Here is a 27500-nt window from a genome sequence, read left to right as displayed (position 1 = left end):
AGACATACGTATACACGCAGATAATAAAGATACGACACGCAAGCGCGCGTGCACACACACACACACACCACTCACTCACTCATATATATATATAATATATATATATAATATATATATATATACGTAACGTACAGTATAGAGATGTACTTTAAATCTCTAAATAGTTATTTGGGACACACTGAAACACATACAATTATATATACATAAATACATACACACATCCATGTATACATAATACATACATACATACGTATACATACATATATATGTATGTATATACATATATACATATGATGTATATATATATATATATATATATATATATACATATATACATGTACGTACACAATATACCAACACACTCAATTGAAACTACACACACACATGCACATACTTACCTACGTACATACTCAGACGCATGCATACATACAAACAAACGTACATCATGTAAACATACACATATACTTACATACACACGTATATATCTATGTATACATGCGTATATATCTATGCATACATTTACGCGCATAGGCGCATCCATGCATACATACATTCATATATGCTTCACATCACAATTCAAATGTTATGCTTTCGTAATACAAGATCAGGAGACAGCTACAAAATACATGTTGAAGAAACTGGACAGTGAAGCGCTTAAACCCATAGGATACGATCGAAAAGTGTCAATTATATCGCATCTCTGTTCAAGATATTACGCACGTGACTAGCAGCTGTCCAAATATGTCACCAATGCACTATCAACTTCGACTTGATGTTACTAAAACAATATTTACTGCTATCCATCGAAAGGACAACCCAGGAGCAAATGTAAAAAAGACAAAAAAAAAAAGACTGATTTTTGATATTGAGTATTCTCATAAATTTAATACATAGAATAATGTTATAACATTCTTATAAGAGCACACATTAACCATTCAAAATCACTTACAATGCATTCTAATTGAGAATTCTGTCAGTCTACGCCATTGACATATATTAAAAGATATATTCTCTTCTATTCTAGGCACAAGGCCCCCGAAATTTTTGGGGAGGGAGCCAGTCGATTAGATCGAGACCAGTACGCAACTGGTAGTTAATTTATCGACCACGAAAGGATGAAAGGCAAAGTCAACCTCGGCGGAATTTGAACTCAGAACATAGCGGCAGACGAAATACCTATTTCTTTACTACCCACAAGGGGCTAAACACAGAGAGGACAAACAAGGACAGACAAACGGATTAAGTCGATTATATTGACCCAAGTGCGTAACTGGTACTTATTTAATCGACCCCGAAAGGATGAAAGGCAAAGTCGACCTCGGGGGAATTTGAACTCAGAACGTAGCGGCAGACGAATAAGCATTTCTCCCGGCGTGCTAACGTTTCTGCCAGTTCACCGTCTTGAAAAATATATTAAGAAATACTTGAATAAATGTGAGTGTGTGTGTATGTGTGTGTGTGTGTGTGTGTGTGTGTCTATGTGCGTGTGAGCTCTCGCGTGTGCGTGTAGAAAACAGTTGGTAACTCATTCATTGTTATTCGGAGGTCTCCATACGTAAAGTATATATTTAATCAGTCATATAATATATGGCAAATGAAGTTATGCTCGCAATACACTAGACAGGCCGGTTCTTACGGATCACGTATTGCAGTACGTTGCCAGTCAAAAGTACAGATAAATGGACTAAAGCAGGAGGAGTGATGTAAAAGGACGACAGCTCATATCAGTACTATGGTCGACAACGAGTAACTTACTGCATGACTTGATAAACCTAATAACTATGGGATACTGAGTTGACATAGTTTGCCATGTGACTTAGTCAACGGTTAGCTATCACATCTGAATTATATTAAAAAAAAAACATAGGTGGGCTCCAAAAGGGGGTCTCAGAGAGAAGCGTCCCTGCCTTCCTGAGCTAGTTTTCCATCACATTTCTTAAAAATCGTAGTAGAGACTTTGGTCTCGAGACTACTCATGTCTAGAAACTGAGGTTGGGGGTAAGCAAGGGCATGCTCCTCTTAGAAAATCCACCTCCAAAAATGCCCCATGATTGCAAAGGAGAATGGGCATCATCCAGGCCAAAGGTTGGGGTGGGCTGCACCAGCCAACATCGGTTACTATGGCATTGTGGTTGATCCGGCCACCCCGTTAACCGAGGACAAAACCCGGATTTAAAACACTGGATGATGATGATGATGATGATCATTATGAAGGGAAATGTCCAGAACTAAAGTTTTAGCGAACGATTCATCAATATGTATTTCAATTAAACGAAGTTTTATAGTTTCATCATCGAGAAAGTGCAATAACGTAATTATTTAAGCTAATTCGAGAAATGCATGTGAAAGGAAAAACATGAGTAACGTAGAAACGTATAATTAAGTACTTGCCGCCTTCTTGGGAATGATTGCCAATGAAAAAAAAAATAACGAAAAGATATGTGAGAAACCATAAGTAACTTGTAATATAATAGATATTCTTATCAGAACGTGATACTAATTCTTACTATTCAAATGCTAATTGCAGATAGTTACAATTTTCTCGATCTATTTTGATTAAAAGTTCACGAAACCAGCCTCGTTTTCTTTTTTTTTTTAATCAGAATATTGTTACGCACTAATATTCTTTTAGGATAGATTAACCCAACACTCACTGGTAGCTCGTAACATGCTTTTGGCAGTTCATTTAGGTGCCTCTGTAGTCGTAAGAAGATAACCATCCTCCTGGTCGTCCATTCTTGACCTAGCTGAACATCCTGATTGTAACAACTGAATGGAAAGAGAAAGAAAGAGAGAGAGAGAGAGAGAGAGAGAGAGAGAGAGATAAAGAGAGAGAGAGATGCATCAGTAAACGGCCGGTAGTCATTTTCAACTGGGTAGACTGGGAGAATCGTGAAATGAAGACACACCGCTTGATCCAAAAATGGAAACGATCAGCTTACAACAGCGAGCTTAACACCCTAATCACTCGGCTACGATAATATATAAACCAGTGATTCCTAACATTTTCACAATGTTTCCCATTTTAAAATTGAATAGAAGATCTGAATACCACCTGATGAATGTCCTTAGAAGACACACGAAACAATTGTAGTGGCGAATTTAATTTATTTAATTTATATAAAAAATTTTTATGTATTGGATTAAGTCTTTCTTTGTTTGATTTGCATAATAGTGGTTTTGTCTCTAATAATATTATATAATATTTTACTATAAAATTGGATTCAGTCCTAAATCTGATTTTCCCTGTAAATTTGGATTATCCCCTAATATTTATTATTATTATATATATATATATATATATATATATATATAATAATATATATATATATATATATAATACTACATAAATATATAATATACATACATACTACATACTAAATACATACATATATATATATATAATATATATATATATATATATATATATTATATATATATATTATATATATATATATATATATATATATATATATATAGTTTAATTCAAACATGAAACACAAAGAAAAAACACAACAACGCGAGGACGTGCAAGAAATATAGTATTATTGGATGCTCAGGAAGGAAGGAAGGAGGGTTTTACGTTTCGAGCGGAGCTCTTCGTCAGAAACATAGGAAAAGGAAAGATCCAGAGAAGGGAAGACAGAGGAAAAAAATCGGCAACGGTACACACGCGGTCACATACACACACACACCATGTATATATATATATATATATATATATATATATATATATATTATATATATATATATAATATATTTGTGTGCCTGTGTTTGTCCCCCCCAGCATCGCTTGACAACCGATGCTGGTGCGTTTACGTCCCCGTAACTTAGCGGATCGAAAAAAGAAACCGATAGAATAAGGACTAGGCTTACACAAAAATAAGTCCTGGGGTCGATTTACTCGACTAAAAACGGTGCTCCAGCATGGCCGCAGTCAAATGACTGAAACAAATAAAAGAATAAAAGAAGTACTACATTTTCCGACCACCAGGTGTCAGCGGACTCCAGGTTGAGAACTACTGATATAAACTAACAATTTTAGTTTCTAATCGTCGACAAATGTTTTTAAAAGATATTTAATCATACAAGTGATTCGAATGAATAAAATTGTTTGGACTTCATAAAATTTTAATTTCATATTATCTTCTTTCTCGATGATTAAAATATACTTTATTAAATTACTTCTTTTAATTAAAACATAACTCATATAATTACTGATTATTCGTTGAAGTCTGTATCTGAGACAACTGCGTGTATTTTATTGATGCCTAATGTAAATATTTAAAAGTCGATTAAGTCATATGGCATACTATCTCGATACAATATCGCATCACATAACTTTCTTCGAAAGAATATATTCTATCTATCTACCTATCTATCTATCTATCTATCTATCTATCTATCTATCTATCTATCTATCTATCTATCTATCTATCTATCTATCTATCTATCTATCTATCTATCTATCTATCTATCTGTATGTCTGTGTAACTGCATGCATATATAGACGTTTATGTTTGTGCATATATATTAATATATGTATAAACTGTATCTTGGATAATTAACCCCTCCCCCGTAGACAATAACCCGTCTCTCAGGACAAATGCCCCTGAGGACAACAGGTGATGATTTACGACTTCTTAATATATTGGAGGTGGAGGCACATGGCCTAGTGGTTAGAGCAATGGACTCGCGGTCGAGAAATCGCGGGTTCGAATCTCAGACTGTTTATGAGCGAAACACCTAAGCTCCACGCGGCTCCGGCAGAAGGTAATGGCGAACTTCTACTGACTCTTTCGCCCCAACTATCTCTCACTCTTTCCTCCTGCATCTTGCAGCTCACCTGCGACGGACCGGCGTGCCGTCCAGGTGGGGAACCTATACGCCAAGGAAACCAGGAAACCGTCCCTTATGAGCCAGGCGTAGCTCGAGAAGGAACAAACAATATATTAGAGAGAGGGTAATTAACCAATGGGGGTAATTGTCTTGATACGGTATAAATTACACACACACACACACATATATATATAACATACAAAGACATACAAACACACACACATACACATATATGGAAGCTTACATACAAATACACACACACACATACATAGGTACACATCATATACGCAAGTACGAACACACGCATATTTACTCGTTATATAATAGTAACTATTTATACTTTCATAATGAACATATGAGAAAAGATTTCAGCAGACAAAAAAAAAAAAGACAAAGCAAAAAAGAACAAAACAAACAAACAAAAAAAAAAAACAAATCGTTCTGCCCCTAAAATCCTTCTCTACCAGCAAACAACAACAACAACAACAACGACGACGACGACGACGACAACAACAATTGGAAGAACTTAAACGAAACGAAACCTACATTACGTAAACTGAGAGAGTATGTTTGGCAAACAACATTCTTAGGTTCCAGTCACGGGTGGTTAAATCAGCAGTGCTCGCTCCGGTGCCAATTTAACCCGAAATGGTATTGCTATGCAAGCGTAGAAAAACGAACTATCAGGTGAGAATGGTAAATTAAGAAATGACAAGAAACTGTTTCAAAGAGAAACATAAGAACATCTCAAAATAACAAATGCAGGAACGAGATACACGTGTGATATTTCTGGTTCTCTCTCTCTCTCCCTCCCCCCCTCTCCCCCTCTCTCTCTTCATTCTCTCTCTCTCTCTCTCTCTCTCTCTCTCTCTTTTATTTCATTCTATTTCTGAATCACATCCTCTCCCCTCGCTTTGTATATTTTCTCTCTCTCTCTCCCCATCTCTTCAATCTTTTGCTCCTCTTTTTTCTGTGTGTGTATATATATATATATATATATATATATATATGTGTGTATGTGTGTGTGTATGTGTCTGTGTGTGTATATATATATATATATATATATATATATACTTTTATATATATATATATATATATATATATACATGTATATAAATGTAATATGTATATATATATGTAAAAAATATTATACATATATATGTATATATATGTATAAATATATACATATACATATATATATATTATATATATTATATATATTATATATATTATATTATAATATATATATATATATATATACATATACATACATACACACACATATATGTCTAATCCAATTATCTTCTCACACGATAGGCCTCCCTGTGTCTTGCTAACATATTTACTTATATTAATATACATTATTTATGTGTGTGTGCGTGTTTATGTACGTGTGTGCACATATATGTATATATATTTATAATCATGTATATATTTATTTGTAGATATGCACACACACACACACACACACACACACACACACACACACACACATATATATATATATATATAGAGAGAGAGAGAGAGAGAGAGAGAAAGAGAGAGATATGTGGAGGCGCAATGGCCCAGTGGTTAGGGCAGCAGACTCGCGGTCATAGGATCGCGATTTCGATTCCCAGACCGAATGAAAACACTTAAAAGCTACACGATGCTCCGTCTCATGCTGTTCTGTTGATCGGATTAACTGGAACCCTCGTCGTCGTAACCGACTGAGTGCCACGAAATATATATATATACACGTACTTATATGCATACATACAAGCAATATGCACACACGCACGCAACACCGTATATACATATGTGTAAGTATGTGAAAGCGCGTGGCTTAGTCGTTAGGGTATTCGGCTCACGATGGTAAGGTCGTGAGTTCGATTCCCGGCGACGCGTTGTGTCTTTGAGCAAGATACTTTATTTCACGTTGCTCCAGTCCACTCAGTTGGCAAAAGTAAGTAGTACCTGTATTTCAAAGGGCCAACCTTGTCACCCTCTGTGTTACGCTGAATCTCCCTGAGAACTACGTTAAGGGTGCACGTGTTGGTGGAGTGCTCAGCCACTTGGGGGCCCTCGTCGCCGTAACCGACGGAGTGCTTCCATATGTGTCTGTGCGTATCTGTCTGTCTATCTGTGGTCTATTTATCTATATAACGAATTTGGATGGTAACGACACTAAAAATACAAAATTAAGATTAAGATTAAGAACATTAACGTGCGTGTGCAGTTGTGTAGGAGAAAGATTTAGTGTGTAGTGCACACACACACGTACACACATACATATATCCACATGCATACACACGCACAAACATATGTATATATATATGTATATATATCCTTATACATATAAATATACGTGAATGTGTGTGTGTGCGTGTTTGAGTGTGTGAATGTATATATTTAGAATACGTGCTTATGTTTCTCTTTTTCTTTTCTATCACATTCATCTACAACACGTATACCTTTACTTTAGTATATATAGAAATGAATACAAAGTTAGTTACTACTTAAGTATTACAGAAGTTCATATTGCTACCGTAATACTTTTATTACTTTTATACAGCTATACTCTTAGTGGAGAGATCAATTCGCCGCAGGGTGGCTTATTGAAAGCTAAAGTACCATGTGGGTGGTACTTCTTTTAAACTCCATTAGAGTAATAAACGAGTTCATTAATTAGCATCGTATATTCGTTTACTGGCTCCAGTGAGTTGCATAGGTTAATGCTGAGTTATCTCCATCAGATCTATCTATCTATCTATGTATCTATCTATCTATCTATCTATCTATCTATCTATCTATCTATCTATCTATCTATCTATCTATCTATCTACCTACCTACCTACCTACCTACCTACCTATCTATCTATCTATCTATCTATCTATCTATCTATCTATCTATCTATCTATCTATCTATCTATCTATCTATCTATCTATCTATCTATCTATCTATTTGTATCCTTTCACGTTTGTGTGTATTTGTTTTTGTTTTTGAGGAATGTGTGTGTGTGCACTTTTGAATGGTTTAAATGTATATATACTTGAACATACGTGCTTGTGCACCTGCATATCAATTAATACATATATCTGTCTGTCTGTCCGTCTGTGTATATGTATATATATACATATATATATATATATTCGTATACATTCGCTGCTTTCTTCCAAGGAATCTAATGCTGCTCTTAGTTTATTTTTTCCTTGGAGTTGGCCAGATTGGAGCAATCTCAAGTATAACCAGCCAAAATTCGCAAAGATAATCTGGAACTCTACTGAGGATAGAAAACTCCGAATGACCTGTCCTTGTTTTCCTTGTACATTCTGTCTGGATATTTTGTTGTCCCTTTTTTGTATCACCTAACTGCCTGGATTTTTGCGTTTTTGTCCCAATTTTGTATATATATAACTTTGACAGGTTTCAGCCAGTATCGGCCCAGGCCATGTCTAAGTTAAATAGCCCCACCTGGTGAAGTCTTTTAGTCATATATGGGGCACATATAAGATCACAGGATATGAAAGGAGAATAGTGCTTTATTATTTCCATGTGGTTTTTATGATTATTTCCGTTTTGTAATCTTCTCAATATAGTATTATTAATTTCAACATTGCATATTATACACGTACATTTTACATCATTATACATATTCAGCATAATGTATAATGGAGAAAACTAACTCTCATCAGATCTGTAGATCCGAACATCATGGGCGCATCCGGTATTCAACTATATAATTATATAGTTTGAGAGAGAAAGCAATTATAATAAATATTAGGCAGGACAGAGCACAATGCTAATTTGCAGAGTACAATATATGTTGTATTATTTACTAGATATTCCGCTTTATATATCAACATCTTAGTTTCGACACAGCATGGTTCTTCAGGCAATTTGATGTAAGATATTGTTCCAATTGCATATGTTAATTCATTAGACAAGAATGGAAGCAAGATTTCGTGTTATTATGATGGTATCTTTGAAATATGCGTTGCGTTTTCACTCCATAAACACAACACGTCTATGTATAGTTGCTGTGTATGTATGTGTGTGTGTATTTGTGTGTATGTCTGTATTAAATATATGTTTATGCATGTATACCCGTGTTTGTTTGAAGGATTTAAAAGCGCGTGTACGCTTGCATGTTCCTTAACACATGTACATGTGTGTATCTTTATATCTCCATGAAAACGGCGCAGTGATGGTCGATGTATGAATTTATTAAAAGATGAAAGCAAGAACTAGATTTTTCCTTTTGTAGTTTTCTGAAAACGAGCTATTGTATAGATGGAACTATTGAACTGATTTATTGAATTACTATATGCCCATCGATCTGAGTGCCAGGAAATTGATCCTTGTTTTTAATGACGACATCACATGGATGGAAACTTACAAAATAGATCTCTTTGATGTTATCATGGGAGCCAAATCTATTAGTTTCCTAAAATTTGAACGGGCTTCTAGTAGATAAGTTCCGGATGGACTCATCGAAAACTTTTCAACTTCCCGAATCTTAAAATTACAATACGAAGTAATTTCGAAATGTTTACCCCACCCCGCAACACGTATATAAGTATCTTAGATATGCAGAACCTGATAGGTGGAGACGTTATGAAAAACAATTTCCAATATATGTAAGCATTCACTAGGCAAAGTTTCAGGCCGTGTTTTACAATTGACTCTAATATAGACTAAAACATCAAATTTGGGGCGTGAGATTTTAATAACTAACTTCCTTTCGGACGTAAGTACAGGGAATTCTTTTGTCTAAACTCATTTTATACTGATTTCAAATTTTGGAACAAGGCCACAAATATCTGGGGAGGGGTTAAGTCGATTACATCAACCTCAATGTTCAAATGAACCCGAAAGGGATGAAAAGCCAAGTCGACTTTCGTGGAATTTGAACTCAGAAGGTAGAGACTGGCGAAATGTCGCTTATTGTTTTGCCCGGCATGTTAACGATTCTGTCAGCTCACAACCTTAAAAACTCATTTAATATTAAGCATTGAACTTTAATAAATTTCGCCAACACCTAAACATAAATTAAAAAATAAAGAATAACTCTTGCCGCTAGAGCACAACCGACAACAGTACGCGGTAATGCAACTTCTACTCTCAAAACATGTGCCTACCCCACGGTAGCTGCAAAAATATTCAGTTATATACGCACCCGCTGTCAAATCTAGCACTAACCGAAATGGCATTGACCATGCAGAAATGTCAGCAACCACTTTAAGAACTGACTCTATCAACATAATTACACATTCGGAGCGTTGCAAAGAAAACTGAACACAAAATCAACTATCGACACTTAGTTTTGAAGACTAATCGTATGCCGTATAAAATTTAATGGAAACTCCTAGATAGAGCACCAAATACTTTCTGTCATCTTTGTGTCTTGGAAAGGCTTTAATCCTGAAATATGAAACCAAAACAGTGAATATAAATAGAGAATTAATCTCTTCGTGCTTTACATGGTCAGGTATTCCCTTAAATATAATGGTATGCCAACAGTAGCAAAATAAGATCCCATAAGAACACCGTATTTCATTTTTCTTTTAATTTCTTCTCTTCCTTGTTCAAATGATATTTCAGGAACGACCTCGCTTTATTACCTCAATAGCGTCTTCTATCAAAAACTGAAGAACTCTCCTGTATCTAAAAAAAACAAAAAAAAACAGAAAAAAATCTGTAATCCAGTAGGCGCAGGCGTGGCTGTGTGGATAAGAAGTTTGCTTCTTCAACCATGTGGTTTTGGGTTCAGTCCCTTGAGCAGCCTTTTGGGCCAGTGACTCCTGCTATGGCCCCGGGCCGTCCACAGTCTCGTGAAAGGATTTGGTGAGTGGAAACTGATGATCCATACACACATATGCATGTATAAATCTATGTGTGTATCTCTGTACTGTACTCGTTGCCTACAATCGCTTGACAACTAGTGTTGGTGAGTTTAGTTACTCATAATTTAGCAATTTGGCTAAAGAAATCGATAGAATAAGTATTAAACTTCAAAAAAAAAAATACTGGGAGTCGGTCTGTTCGACTAAACGCTTCATGGCAGTACCCCTACATAGTCGTAGCCCAATGATTGAAACAAATAAAGCATCAAAGAAAATTCAACAAATCAAAGTTCTTTGGTTCGTTACTGAGATTACATTAAGCCATTCATTTTTTAAAAAAAGCTATAAGCCCCAAACAAGCAAAAAAACCCCCACAAAACAAAATATAATAAAAGCAAAGCAAAAGACAAAATTTTCTTCCCGTTTTTAAAACTCAACTGCCATCATACCATTTCTACGGACGAACAAGCACACACACTCACGCACTCACACATATGCACTCGCACACACGCACACACACGTCACGATAGATACACAGATGTATACACGCACACAACTCTAGTAACTGCAGACACATACACACAAATCTTAAACACTAAACGCCTCAACTGCACGTCCAGGTACATACATACTTGCAGTTAACAAACACACAGATACATGAATCCCATGAAAACAGCAGCCAATGAAAATACACGCCGTACAATTCAAGTATATCATCATAGTGGCAACGGACAGATTCTATTCTTGTCTGAAGAATTAATATTTATCAATGGTGGATCTCATCTCACATTGCCTGCAGGGAAATATGCAAATTTTCGGAATGGAAAATGGTATACATATACACATACATAATACATACATACATACATACATACATACATACATACATACATACATACATACATACATACATACATACATAAATACATACATACGTAGTCAATTCAAATAAACGAATAAAATTAACAGACGACAGGAGGACGCGCACAAGGAATATATTTGTTTGAAACTCAGTAAAAAGAGAGTTCTTGACGTTTCGAGCGTAGCTCGCACACAACGTTTTCAAACCACATATTACGTCACATAAAGGAAGGTTAGATTCAATAACGCTCTATCTATCTATCTATCTATCTATCTATCTATCTATCTATCTATCTATCTATCTATCTATCTATCTATCTATCTATCTATCTATCTATCTATCTGTGACTTGTATTCTTGATAAGAATCATAGGCAGAACCCGGCTACTGGAAACTGAACGTGTCGTACAGAGACCGGATTAGCACGTTAGCTAAGAGGACACTGACGGGCACCATCGTCAATAACTGATGGTGGTGTGCCCTAAAGAAAGCAAATAAAGAAGAATCGGTTAGGTATAGTAAGGCTCTAGCAATAGATCGAAATAGAATAGAGGGGGACGTAGTTAAGAAATTAGAAGAGGCACAAAGAAGTGGCATCGCGTCCAACGTGCTGGCAGCGAGGTTGGCTCTCGACTAACACTTCAACACCAAACATGAAGGATGCGTTGTCAGATGCGTGCTCTGAGAAACGTGGGAATTGGAGCCACCCGAGAGGTTCGAGTGGCGGAGGCGCAACGAAGCGACAAAGCCACCATTAGGTCTCTGACAGATGAACAGAGGTGCGAATTACTCGAACCCGAAGAGATGTGTGAGGCCCTTGCAACAGCACTTTGCCCGACTGTTCGGGACAACTGGTGGGTTAGAATGCAGGATGGACTTTAGAACCTATCTGCATGGCCTGTCACGACTCTCGGCAAGAGAGGCGGAGTGTTGTGAAAGACCTATCACAGACACGGACGTACGGGATGCGATGGTAGGCTGCGCAGGAGACAACTCTCCAGGCTTGGATGGCCTTCCTTACGAGCTTCATTATCATATGCCAGACTTGTTTGGAGGCGTCTTGGCAGCAATCTACTGCAACTGGCAGCAAAACGGATGTATCCCCAGCTTTGTGAGTCAAGGAGCTGTGGCACTACTAAAGAAAGATCCAAACATGTGCGACTTCAATTCCACAAAGACGTTCTATAGAGGATTAGTGGCGGGGAGGTGCGACGACGTTCTTGGAGAGAATCTGGGCGTCGACGGGGAATGCCTGATCCGCCTCTTCAGGACAACTTTCGGGCCGGGACCTATGGACAATCACCAGAGATCCCTGCCGTGGCAGTGCTGTCGGGGAGCATTGCCCGTTCGGGATAAGCTCTACAGGCACGGTTCGACTTGCCCGAGATGCGGTCAGAGCGACTAAACTGTTCTGCACGCACTCGTGCAGTGTCCAACCATTTCAGACCTGTGGGCTTATGTCGAACGGCTGCTGTTACGTGCGGGACGAATTTGGTTATCGGCCGAGTCTATCGTGAATATTGCTCCGCCACCTTCCTTTAACCGGGAAGGCAAGGCAGTTATCATTGTACTGGTGGCTATGGGAAAGAATATGTATGGTGGACTCGTGCGAAAAGTTTAGAGATAAACACTTTCCACTCTGGCCAACACATTTATAGCTGAGTCGATTGGAACAACACGAAACTAAGTGTTTTTTTTGCTCAGGAATACGAAACAGAAAGTAATGTCTGCTCCGAGAATCGAAACCTCACGATCTGAAGATCTGACTGCGAAACCCTAAGCACTTGGCCATGCGCCTTTGCAAACTGTACTGGGACAGTGGTTAAGAAGCAGCAGCAGCAGCAGCCGTCCAAGATTTTGGACTTGGAGATCTCCATTTCCAGCGACTTCGAGGCCCACCTCCCACTGGTGTCGGGCGTCAACGAAGAGCTCTCGACTACAAGACGACCAAAGTTTTTTTTTCCAAGGTCTGGGGTCTCCCACCCCTAAGCCCTAGACCATCACCTAATCACCCTTACCCGTCTTGTTACTTAACAACAACACCAGCAGCAGTAGCAACAACAACAAGAACGCAAGAACATGAACAATAAGAATTTTGCTACAAATTTCTGTAAAAGGCCAGCATTGTTAGGGCAGGAGTCAGTCGATTACATCACTCAAACACTTGACTGATACTCTATCTTATCCTGAAGGGATAAAAGATAACGTTAATCTTGGTGGGATTTGAGTTCACAACGTAAAGAACCCGAAAGAAATGCCACTAAGCATTTAATCCGACGTGTTAACGATTCTGCCTGCTCACAGACTTAGCATCTACAGTAATGATGGGAACACCGAATGTGTAAAGAACGGGATTAAACTTACTAGAAATAGCAACCAAATTGCCTCCAACTCATACCCTAACATATGAAAGGAATGTAGAAAAGACAAGTTGAATAATGGACTCTTCGATACAACGCTTGGAAAATAAAGCTGTTGGAACAGTTACGACTTTGATCATACATCTGTTCGATACGAAGTGTCCTGGGGCTAAACAACAAACAACAACAAAAGCAACAACAACAACAACAACAACAGAAGATGATCGACATCATGTTGATAAAAGAATGATGGAATGCTGCCGCTGAGTTTCTTATTTCTGCTGCTCCAAATTCTGGTGTCATGTTACACGGCAACATCTTCAGACTCTTTTACTCGTTATGGGTTTGGTTATATGTGTGTATGTATGTATGTATGTATGTATGTATGTATGTATGTATGTATGTATGTATGTATGTATGTATGTGTGTATGTATGTATGTATGTATGTGTGTATATATGTATGTATGTAGGTGTGTGGGTGAATGTATTTATGTATGTTTGTAGGTGAGTGTATGTGTGTGTGAGTGTATGTATGTATGTATGTATGTATGTATGTATGTGTGAATGTCTGTGTGTATCCTTGTATATATGTGTATATATATATATATATAAATACCTGCCTGCAAACATATATATTCATCCACCCATTTACACATGCTTATATATACATATACAAACATACTCACCTACAGACACATGCGCACACGTAGACACACACACACACACACACACGCACACCTATAAAATCTACGTGGAACTCTAAACTCAAAAGTAACAGTCGTACATCTATTTGTACACACAAGGCATACCCCCTTTCTATCTCTCTCTTTCTCTCTCTCTCTCACTCACTCACTCTATTTCTATTTATATACGTGTATGTGTGTGTGTGTGTGTGTGTGCTTGTGTTACTATTGCTAAAATGAGTGTCTTCCATACAACCCAGCCACACTCCGAAGACACACCAGCAGCAAGCTATATTACATAACTACAAAAACCAGCGACGCTACCTTTCTTGTGTCTGGTTCAGTGCAATTGCAAACTCTCTCACTAATACGCGCACAACCACACAAGCACGCAAGCAAACATACACACAAGAGACTATATATATAGTTTCTTTTTCACACGCATATAACATGTATAAATACACACACATACATACACACTCTCCCTTCTATTCCCCCCCTCTCTCTCTCTCCATATCAGCACACACACACTCACGCACTCATGTATATATATGTATATATGTGTGCAAGTGTACGTTTCTACAGAGTTGCTTGTGCCCTTATAGTCATGGAAAATAGTTCTTTTTGAAGTCGGATAGTGTAACACACGGCTATAATTATGCAAACATAAATATATACCGATACCTACTATCTATGCTTGTACATGAATATTTGGATATATATATATATATAATAACATAGTCTAATATATATACACCAGTACATATAAAAATATTTTTGCACGTACACGCAAACAAGCGAATCTCTCTCTCACTCTCTCTCTCTCTCTCTATATATATAATATATATATTATATATATATATCTATATCTATCTATCTATATATATATGCATGTATATATGCATGCATGCATATATGTATGTACATATATATGTATATAATATATATATATATATATATATATATATATATATATATATATGTAATATAAATCTCACTATACCTCTGTATCAATCCTACATATATGTGCGTGGTGCCATTTAGTCTGTCAGTCTGTTTGTCTATCTATCTATCTATCTATCTATCTATCTATCTATCTATCTATCTATCTATCTATCTATCTATCTATCTATCTATCTATCTATCTATCTGTCTATCTATATACGTAGGCACTCAAAATCAGATTTTCTCTAAAATCTTGCGTGGTGCTTACCAGTTAGTTCACGACATTTGCACCATAATATAATACTGTCTAAACTCTTACAAGAATGTTATATGTCTCGCTGTCTATCCCTTTAGCACACACACACACACAGGCACACACACACATGCTCGCACGCATATCACGCACTCACAGACACAGACACATAGGCACACACGCACACACAGACACATACACACAGACATAGATACACAAACACAAAGATACAGCCCACATCCTTTCATATATATATATATATATATATATATACATACATACACACACACACACACACACACACATATATATATATATATATATATACACACTTTACTCTCTTTTACTCTTTTACTTGTTTCAGTCATTTGACTGCGGCCATGCTGGAGCACCGCCTTTAATCGAGCAACTCGACCCCGGGACCTATTCTTTGTAAGCCCAGTACTTATTCTATCGGTCACTTTTGCCGAACCGCTAAGTGACGTAAACACACCAGCATCGGTTGTCAATCAATGCTAGGGGAACAACACAGACACACAAACACGTACACACACACACACACACACACACACACACACACACACACAACACCACACACACACACATATTATATATATATTATATATATATATTATATATATATACTATATATATATATATATATATATGCATATATACGACAGGCCTCTTTCAGTTCCGTCTACCAAATCCACTCACAAGGCATTGGTCGGGCCCGAGGCTATAGCAGAAGACACTTGCCCAAGATGCCACGCAGTGGGACTGAACATGGAACCATGTGTTGGTTGGTTAGCAAGCTCGTACTAACACAGCCACTCCTGCGCCTATATATATCTATTATCATATATTATATACATATATGAAGAAAGAGAGAGAGAGAATGAGTGAGAGAATAGCGATACACTTTATATATATATATATATCTCTTTGTATATGTTTATATATGCTGTATAATCATCTATACTATATCATAATCTACTAACAAACGGCATTACTAGCAATTATAAAAATACACCTAAAGTTTATTATTAGTGAATCTTCACATTGATGATATACATTTCTTGCACTAAAAATCGTACATTACTATTAACGAACATAAGCTAAAATTTTAGAATAACTTCACCCCATCTTACAGTTAAAAATCATTAATTCAGTCAAGCTTAAGGTAAAAAGCAGGAATATTTAATAAAAACATCCTGGAAAGTATCAATATAAAAATTTACAAAAATTCTGAATTAGCAGTTTGGAGCAACAACACGTCAGCAATATTTTGGTTTGGAAACATTCATGATAGATATAAATACATTTTCAGCCAATTGGTCACAATTCCTTGCTACCTATTTCTGACTAAATTTCTAATTTTAAAAGCTGCCGACTTTACATGACTCTACCGCACAATTACAGCTAGCACGTAAAACAAAACAAAACAAAAATGTAAAATATAGCATGATAGAATAGCAATTTTCAGTTTTTAATATAAATTTTATCACCTTTTATTTTTTTTGCTCATTACAGTCATTGGACTGCAGGCTTGGTCGGGTACTGTCGTTATGAGTTTTCAAGCGAACAAATCGATTTCCGCACTTATTCTTAAGTCTGTGACATATTCTATCGATCTGTTTTGTCGAGTCGCTAAGTTACAAGAACGTAAGCAAACCGACATCAGTTTTCAAGCGTTGGTGGTGCTATTGGGGGAAAACACACACATATATAAACGACGGATTTCCACACTGTTTCTGTCTACCAAACTCACTTACAAGGAATTGGTCAGCTCGGAACCACAGTTGAAGGCCTTTGAATAAAGTACAATGCAGTGGGACTGAATCCCAAACAACATGATTGCAAAGCGAGCTTTTTAAACACTCGACCATGGTTAAAAATATTAATTCAGGTTTTTTTAAGGTAAGCATGAGCCAGAAACTTATCAAAAATCACAAACCTATTTCGTTTTTATTACTTTTCAACTTAATTCACAAAAAATTCCAATAAATACATCAATGGCAGAATTTATAGACATGACGGTTTATTAATCCCCAAAGCTATGAATGGGCTAGAGCAAAGAATTTCAGGTAAGAATTGACCAAACTATTCGGCAATTTGAACCGTTTAGGTTCAAATTACAATAAGGAGCAGTCTCAGACTTGCTAAATTCTTAGACGTAATATTTAACCTTAAAAAAATGCCATTCAACCATACATTAAAAAAATTATTTGCTTGTGTATGTATGTATGTATGTATGTATGTATGTATGTATGTATGTATGTATGTATATATATATATATATATATATATATATATATATATATAATATATATAACTCATAATTGCTACCACCCATCGCGTCTTCGCGTCTTCTTAGAAATATACCCACATGCTCAGGCAATAGAATCTCGACCATATCATATGACGAATTCTCGTAGCAAGAGAAGCAGCATATGTAAGCAATAATGAACTAGCAAGTAGTATGAGAAATAATTAAATATCTCAAAAATACGTAACCGTGCCAAAGATAACGCAGCAGACTCGTTTAATATATAACATTCAATCAGTGTTAGCACCCTTTTTGGAAAAAGATACACGCCTCCCGTTTCGTGAAATTGTACTTTTCTCTAAGATATAAATATAAAAGTTAAATTTATATTCACTCAAATTAAGCTATAAACTTCATTAGCACACTATAATCCTTTATTTATAAGAATTGATGAGTAATTCTAAATATCAGACCACAAATATGATTATAATTCACAGGAATTATGTTAAGTGAAAGGAAATAACCTAGAAAAATCGTTATTATTGTAGACTCGCATCTAATATTAACCAGAACAGAATATATATACATTACATTAGTAGGACAACAAATAATTTAACTTGTGAAATATTCGGCATAAACAAACATTTAGAATATGAGAAAGAATTTAGTGTCACGTATATGGTTGCTGGAAAAAAGCAACGTAAGTTGTCACCTGAAGGCAAATAATCGATTCCAAGCAGAAGCGGCACATGTTGTTGAGTTCTTGACAAAGGAGTACCTCAGGACTGGCTGATATCCATAGAAGGCTACAAGTCATTTATAGAGTTGACACTACTGGCAAGAGTTGTATGCACTGATGGACGAAGTAGTTTAAAGAGTGGGCAAGTACCACTGAAAAAGCAACACGACGCAAGAGATGGTCAAGTATCAATCTGTTATCTTACTATATAACTAGACTGTGCTTACAATGCATAGAAGAGAAGGTGGTGGAAAATTTTGGGAGTCGGAAAATAAGTGTCAAGTTGTTACCTCGTTAGTTGGTACTCGATTTGAAAGAGAGAAGAGTGGAAGTTTGCTCTGGTCTGTTTGAAGTCAATGAAGGCATGTCTTTTCTCGATCCGATGACAGGAGATGGAATATGTGTATATCTTTATGTTCCACACAGAAAGACTGAGTCTTTTCTCTAAGGCTAAGAATTTCAAGAGCCATTGATTGGAAAATAAAGTCATGGTGACTATTTTGGAATGAAGAGAGTATCATTCTTTTTGTTTTCTTGCTGTTTGGGGAAACTATTAGGAAGAGGAAGCCGAAGAAGAATAAGAAAACGATTCACATCCCCCACACGACATACATCATTGGCATTAAATTAGACAACCGGCAAATTGGGTCGGTCAGTTTCTTATACTTGGCTAGTATTCCTGCATTCCGGATCTGGCGCTCTCCAACTTCCACCTGAACGGTTCAATGAAGGACAGTCTTCGGTGACAAGTATTTGATGAGAAAGACGAGGTGAAAGTGGCTGTGAAGAAGTGTGTACAACAATGCATACCTAATTTTTTGAAAGAGGACTCAAGAGTTTGTGTTCAGCGATGGTGCAAATACATAACTTAAAATGAAGATTATATTCAGTCGTACCTTCGTATAGAAACTTTGATAACATGCGCAATTCGAGCGACAAGTGTCAGTCAAAATAATTATGGCCACTTGTGCGTTACTCAGACGTTCTTTGCCATTACTCGTAATGTTATTCTTTTCAAACATGTAAACCTCATCCATTCGTGCATCAGAACAAACGATGTTTGATAAATATTATTGGAAGCGTAATATGAATGTTATTTCAACCGATACGGCTCTTTCATCGTATTTTCGTTTGAAATACAGGCGGTCAATATCTTTGTTAATCTGAAAGTTCCTAGTAGTAGTCAATAATTTCAGAGCTTTTTTCTATCTGTGGTTTGGATCTCATCCAGCATGAAAATGAAGCAAACCAATTGTTGATATTAATATTGTAGAATATTGATTTACTGCATACAGCAAGCTCTAATTGCCCTATTTCTCTCGTCGTTGTTATGTAGTATTCCATGTTTGCACATTCTTAGATACAGACACCATCTTAAGATAAGCCCTCGTCAATCCCAAGGCACATCTAGCATTCATCAACAAATATCGGAGATGTATACATGTCCACATACTGGTTTCTAATTACTTCTCGTTTCATAATCATGCACAATACACATACCTCGGCCCAAGTCCAGTCCTGAGAGAAGGTCAAGATAATTCTTCGTACAGACTATATTCTTAACACATAAAGTCATTAATAAAGAATCTGTATGAGACTGGTATTTCTGTTTAACTAGATTCGAATATATACCTCTTAAATTTGTTAAGTATAAATATAGGCGAGATTTATTGCCAGAATCGTAAAAGAATAATCTCAAAATATCCTTCTAAGGTACATACTCTCTCAACTTCTATATTTGCCTTCAGGATAATGGCTTATGATAAAGTCACTTATATTATATTTTCAGTTATCGTTTCAGGTTTGTAAATGTTCTTATTTAGTCACAGGTCGTCTCTCTCTCTCTCTTTCTGTTAATCGAAGACATTCTAGTAGAGGACTCGGGTCACATTATCCAATGTACACTTTGTTTTCTGTGATGACACTTAGTGTAAAGGAAATTTGGTTCCTTTTTCGTGCAGGTTGAGCAACTGCGTAAAGGTTCCTCGTCGTATCGCGGGCAAGCTTAGCCTCTAGCATAGAACAGAATCGAGTGCTTTTACGTTCCAACCAAACTAACACCAGGATACAGTTATGCTGTCTCATTATGCACAGCGCAATCTTGTTCATCAATTGTTGCAGACAACCATATTCACCTTTCTGACTATTTTTATTTACTTCGATAAAAATGATTAAATTTGGAGGGATTTTAGAAAAACAAGTTTTGATATTCTGTATACACTGTACACTCAGAATTATATACGTATATAAGTGGTTAAGAAACTCACTTCTCAATAAAATATACGTAATTATGTGTAGTGTATAAATTATGAGCTAATTTCAAATGAACTGTGTAATGTTTATCGATTTGTTAATTCATGTTCTAGCGTGCTGGCGATGCAAAAATATAATTGCTAATTAAAGTGATTGTGTCAAATGGAGTGTTAGTTTTGCGGGATATTTGTCACCTAAAATGATACCTCAGTGGGACAGATTCACTCTAAAGACGTTGTGAAAGCTTGAATCTTTTAACTGTCAGATTAACAAAAACAAAAAAAAAAGGAAAAACGTAATTAATTATAACTACGAGGCGATGAGTTGGCAGAAGAGTTTAGCACGTCGAGAAAAATATTTTAGCGGCAATTCTTCTGACTATACTTTGAGTTCAAATCTTGCCGAAGCTGACTTTGCCTGTCGATATTTTAATTTTATTTATGCACCCTTTTCAAGCCTAGCCAGGCTCATGGGCCCGGTGTCCCGGTTTCTGTGGCGTATGTGTTCCCCCCAGCTGGACGGGACGCCAGTCCATCGCAGCGTTAGTCAAGAAACAGGAAGTAAGAGAGAGAGAAAGTTGTTGCGAAAGAGTATAACAGAGGTCGCCACCACCCCCTGCCGGAGCCTCGTGGAGCTTTTAGGTGTTTTCGCTCAATAAACACACACAACGCCCGGTCTGGGAATCGAAACCACGATCCTCAGACCGCGAGTCCGCTGCCCTAACCACTAGGCCATTGCGCCTCCACTGTCGTTATTTGGCGATCGTTAAAATAAGTACAGTTACGTACAGAGGTTAATGTTATCAAGTATCACCTCTCACCAAATTTCTGGTCTTTTTCCTATATTAGAAAGGATTAATTATAAATATCAATTATGATATATGCCTATCAACTCCTGTGGACTCTGCTTGGTTGAATGGTTCAGAAGTTTGCTTTACAATCTCGAAGTCACGGGTTCGATCCCACTGTAGGTCATCTAGGGTAAGTATCTTCTATCGTAGCCTCTTGTGAGAGAAATTAGGCGGATGGCAATTGTTTGTACCTGTAATTCAAAGATTTAGTCATGTCACACCGCGTTGCATTGATTCTTTCATGTAATTACATTATGATTACATGTGCCTAGGGAATACTCACCCGCTTCACACTTTAACCTTTCGAACACGGAAAACGGATATATTCACTCAAAATTATTTTATTATTGTTAACTGCGGAAAGCGGTTTTTCCATTAAAAAAAAACAAAAAAAAAAAAAGAAAACCCAACAAAAACAAAAAGAAAACAAATAGACAAAAAGCCCGAAAAAAAACAAAAAGCAAACAAAACAAAAATCCTCTCCTAATGCTGCGTGAAACAGGGATATTTTTAATGAAAGACGATTTTTCAGATTTCATTAATTGTTTTTCCACACATTTCATCAAATGTAACTTTTTACAGAACACAAATCAAATATTTTCAGTGGTGGATATGATAACCATACCTGTAGGAAATACTAAAACAGTTATGCAGAAGCAGAAACTGATGAATTTCATCTTTTGTTGGATAATCAACTTCATTAAGTGAATGACTACGAAATTTACTTACGCTGTCAATAAGCATTTATGCCATTCTGTTGATCAAATAACTGCGTACTCATCGCCGAAATCAACGGAGGATCTATTTGATATCAGATGCATTCTTTTGTGGTATAGTTGCAATAGAATTAGTTGAAGTAAATTTGAAGCAAACTGCAATCAGTTAATAAAACTAGAACTCAATAGATATATCAGACTATCGGATGTTGTTATATATCGCACATCACAATATACTACACATCGTTTTAGTTTTCGAATGATGCCACCCTGTTGGCTAGGCGAGTAGGCCAACATTCCTTCTAGTGGGAAGGCTAGTCCAACGCAGGGTTACCAATTAACAACTGAGCAGCGTTGCCGAGGAAGGACGTAGACTAGGTGCCTCCAACTTCCAGCTCAAAATTCAGATGGATGCAGAATTTAAGATTTGGCCACAGTGTTCGCTAAGAGGTTGGTATTTGTTGTCCGTATGTGATCGGGAATGTGAAAACTTATGCGATTTCTTGCAGTTCCATACTCAACAATCTCTACATCATGCAATATATAGTAAGGAAAGCATCGAATAAATCTAGTTTCGACGGTGTTTTGATATAATTGGTTAAATCTAAAGCCTTTGACAAGGTTGGCTATCAATATCTGGCGAGTATCCTCTGTGTAACCAGAGTTTAGAAATAAGATAGCTTCAAAATTGTGAAATATGTTCGGCGATTAGATTACATTGATTATTGGAAGCTCTTCGAGTTATACAATGGATAAGTCATAGTATGCTCTATCATCGTCCCTGTACGTTTTAAGCGTTCAGCCTTTGCTGCAGAAGCTAATCGTATTGAGAACTATGGCGCTGAAGAGCCGTGTTGTCATTCGATAATGACATTACATTGATGGTGTCAGAAAATACGGAAATCAAGATGGTTAGCACTTAATTGAAAGAATAAGTATTGGAAACAGGAATGCGCATTTACTAGGACAAATCAGAGGTTTCGTTACCTGAGGAGTTAAGTGGACACCGGTCGGCGTCGTGAGTCACTTGGCATACGTTCTATTAAGATGCTTGTGATCTAGTCTGTGCCAGACTTCTAGTTGGATAGGAACTAGGACGAAGTTACGAGAAAGAGCTCGTATAGGCTAAGAGAAACTATTTCTGAGAGGTTGGGGAGAAGCAGCGAGACCTACATCACCTCTGTTGTTTATAACCAGTTAACCGCCATGTCTTGCGCTAGCTTTCATCTTGCGTTTCTTGTGGAAGGGATATGTTTCTTTAGTTATAAAGTCCATCGTCTGCCGAAGGAGCAAGTGTGATTTCTTTTGTGAGACATGTTTTCCCTTAGCTCGTCTATTTGACGGACCTGCAACCGTGGGTTAAGCAAACACTAAAAGTGGGCATTTGGCATCTGGAATGTTAGGTGCTCGTAGTTCTCTACAAGCTATTATGTGCAGTCGCTGTCAACTATTGCATTCTATAGGGAATTAGTGGTCAGTAAGAGCGATAACGTTTGTTGGGTGACTTTAAGTATAGACGAATATCAACTAAACAGTGTCTTCTGCAGGGTATCGATTGTGTAAAGGCTTCCTTGTTGGCATGAATCAATGGTTATTTAAGATCCTGGCACAAAGTCGTAAATATTTAGGGAAAGGCATTGTCATTTTATCTACCGAAATATTAAATGGTACTTTTATTCTATCGTATTCGGATTCATGATTATCAACGTCAACTTTGGCGGGACTTCAAACCAGGAGATAAAGAAGCATAACTACAATAAGGCATTTTGTCCGCTCGCCTGCCGATTATGTCACTCTACAGCGCTGCTCTTTCCAGATTTAACAATAATAATATCTAATGCAGGTCTCAGCGTTAAGGGAAGGCTTAGTTAATTTAAATACGGTTACTCTTTTACACTTTTACTAGTTTCAGGTATTGGACTGCTGCCATACTTGTAAAGGCTTAAGCAGTTATATCGGCCCCAGTAAAGATTTGGTCGAAGTGATCACGAAAAGGTTTGCACTTACTATTGATAGTATGGTCGGGATTTCACAAGCCGGTATGATTTCTTGTATATCTATACCTAAATAACTCTCCTACATACAGTAGATCATGCGATATATTGTAGAAAGGGTGGAGAATAAATGTGGCTTTGGTAGGTCTCTGATTCGCTGGGTTAAATTCACCTTGGAAAAACCAGAAAGACCAACGACAATGTCTTAGTCAATTTGAATTCAGTAAAGATATGCAAGTAAATACTGCAATGTACTTTGTCCGACACTCTACTGATTCTGCTAATCCAGTGCATTGAAGCTTCGAGTTTCAATAACAACAGATAGACGACTGAAAACAAGAAAGAAAGAAAAAAAAAAACAAAAATCATATAAAATTACATGAATAAGCACACAGCTCACATGACACTAACTGCATTTGGGCCTTCGTTGCTTTTGTATTCTTTTCTTGTTTCAGGTTTTTCTTGCTGTATCAAAACACTATGCGTCCGTTAGGAAAAAAAATATCAGCTTTATAATTAAGTATCTTCGTTTATAATTACAACTGACGATTGTTATTGGCAACCTAATTAACAATCAAAATTAATCATGGAAATTGGTAATTGTAGCTAATAGCTTTAAAACTGGAATCTTAATTAATAAACATGAATTTATTACTAGACTTCAGAGGCAGTTGAGGAAAAGGCAGCAGGATGATCAGTAATGTTGAGATAGTAAGAGGTAGGTTGGTGGTTCTATTTTATGACCTGCATCTGTTCTGTTTCTATACTATTATGTCCATTTATAAGGCAGCGAGCTGGCGGAATCGTTAGCACGCCGAGCGAAATGCCAAATGGCATTCAGTCCATCTTTATGTTCTGAGTTCAAATTCTGCCGAAGTCGACTATACCTTACATTCTTTCGGGGTCGATAAATTAAGTACCACTTGGGTCAATGTAATCGACTAGTCCTCTCCCGGCAAATCTCAGGCCTTGTGCTTTTAGTAGAAAATACTATTATATTCATTTATGGTATCTAAATATGGCTGGTACTGAAACCATGTCAGGATACACTTTTGGCGGAATGAGAGTGTGTTTCGAAATGGTTCACATATATAACTATTTGGTCTAAAAATCGCACAGATGCAATTGAAGTAACCTAGCCTTTGGAAAGATAATATAAAAAAGCTGTACAGAAAACATATATTGCATGAAAACGTGTACTAGTATTCAATCCTATTGAAAGTTTCAAGATGATCTAAATGGATCAGAGCCACTGCTGAAGCCATGTTTATTATGATTGCATGAGGCGGAGGAAGTTGACGTGGATATGTCTACAAGTCACTGCTCTGTACATTCTCGACTACACGATATGTATGCATATGGTATCTGTCAGTTATGGAGAGCAACTATGGAAGAATATGAAGAGCTCTTCCCTGAGGTGCAGCTGAAGTCACACATTCATTCATTCATTCATTCATTCATTCATTCATCATTTATTCATTCATTCATTCATTCTCATACATACACACATAAAACATACATGCAAGCAAAAATACTCTGATGATGTTGAAATTTCAATGAAGGAGCCTTGGATCCAGGGTAGAAACCGGTTCTTTCTCTATTGGCAAGTAATTTTGAAATAAACTGAATAATGACATACATACATTATACATGCATACATACATGAATACATACATACATACATACATACATACATACATACATACATACATACATACATACATACATACATACATACATGCATACATACATACATATATACATACATACATTAATATAGTCTCATAACTGGTTGCTGAAATGATAATTTTCCACTTTTATCTTGTCTTTGGTGTTCTCTCGGCATTTGTGCGTTTGAAAATAAATTATTACCTTATTTGTATCGCACAATATACATTTAGGCACTTCTAAAGCAAACATTCATCGTAAGTAATATATATATATATATATATATATATATTATATATATATATATATATATATTATATATATATATATATATATAATCAAAATAAGCATCACCTTATTTAAAATTATATGGATATGACGCTACTAAATTCTGGTGCCTTCAACTTAAGTACCATATTCATCTGAATCTAATTTTACTATATATATATATATATATATATATAAATAATACAAAACTGGGACAAGAACGCAAAACATCCAGACAATTAGGTGAAACAAAAAAAAAGAAGGAAAAGAAAGCATCCGGACAGACGATACAAGGAAAACAAGGACGGATCATTCGGAGTTTTCTATCCGGAGTCGAGTTCCAGATTATCTTTGCAATTTCGGGTGGTTATACTCGAGATTGCTCCAATCTGGCCAGCCACAAGGAAAAATAAGCTAAGAATATTACAGTCCTTGGAAGAAAGCAGCGAATGTATACGAAAGAAGGAAAGAAAAAACCCCAGAAATGTTACACATGTATATATAACAGGACATAACAACAGGTGTCTTTCGACTAAGGACGAATGAATTTAAGCTGGCTGGGACATAAGATTTAACAAGCACAAGAATGAATATAGATGTTACACGGACAGTAGTCCTACCAAGAAAGAAAGATCAGGCCTCGTCGAACACCGGTCACGTGGGGAGAGAAGAGAGAGAGGTAGAGGCAGAGGGGCGAGAGAAAAATGAAAGAGACAAAGTGAAGTGAAAGATGGAAAATGAGCATGAAGAAAAGGCCAGGAAATGTGATATATATATATATATTATGATAGTATATATTGTAATAGTATATGAAACCTACACGGAGAAACCACCATGTGGGTTCCTTACATGCTAAAAATGGCAGTCAAAGCCTAAACCACGAAAAAATATTCTTACATTAAAGCACGTTGATATGTACACGAGCAAGACATCTCAGCGAATAAAATATAGTAATCCTTATACTTTTAAGTTTCG

The 27500-nt window shown here is 36.6% G+C and overlaps 1 protein-coding gene and 1 long non-coding RNA gene across 5 annotated transcripts in view; both read right to left on the bottom strand.

Annotated features, from left to right (window-relative positions):
• LOC118763917 overlaps positions 1–18657 on the bottom strand; it is a 23444-nt gene extending 4787 nt beyond the window's left edge. Inside the window, exons 1-2 of the long non-coding RNA XR_004999679.1 lie at positions 18644–18657; positions 8503–8507 (exon numbers count right to left, since the gene is read on the bottom strand). This is a non-coding gene — a long non-coding RNA (uncharacterized LOC118763917). The remainder of the gene's footprint in view (positions 1–8502; positions 8508–18643) is intronic.
• LOC115213095 (sodium-dependent serotonin transporter-like) overlaps positions 1–27500 on the bottom strand; it is a 592816-nt gene that overhangs the window by 91791 nt on the left and 473525 nt on the right. The window lies entirely within an intron of this gene.

The sequence above is a fragment of the Octopus sinensis genome, linkage group LG6 (genome assembly GCF_006345805.1).
Source record: "Octopus sinensis linkage group LG6, ASM634580v1, whole genome shotgun sequence".
Classification (NCBI taxonomy): Eukaryota; Metazoa; Mollusca; class Cephalopoda; order Octopoda; family Octopodidae; genus Octopus; species Octopus sinensis.
Note: the sequence above shows the minus strand (reverse complement) of the source record. Positions and strands in the feature narration are given on the sequence as shown.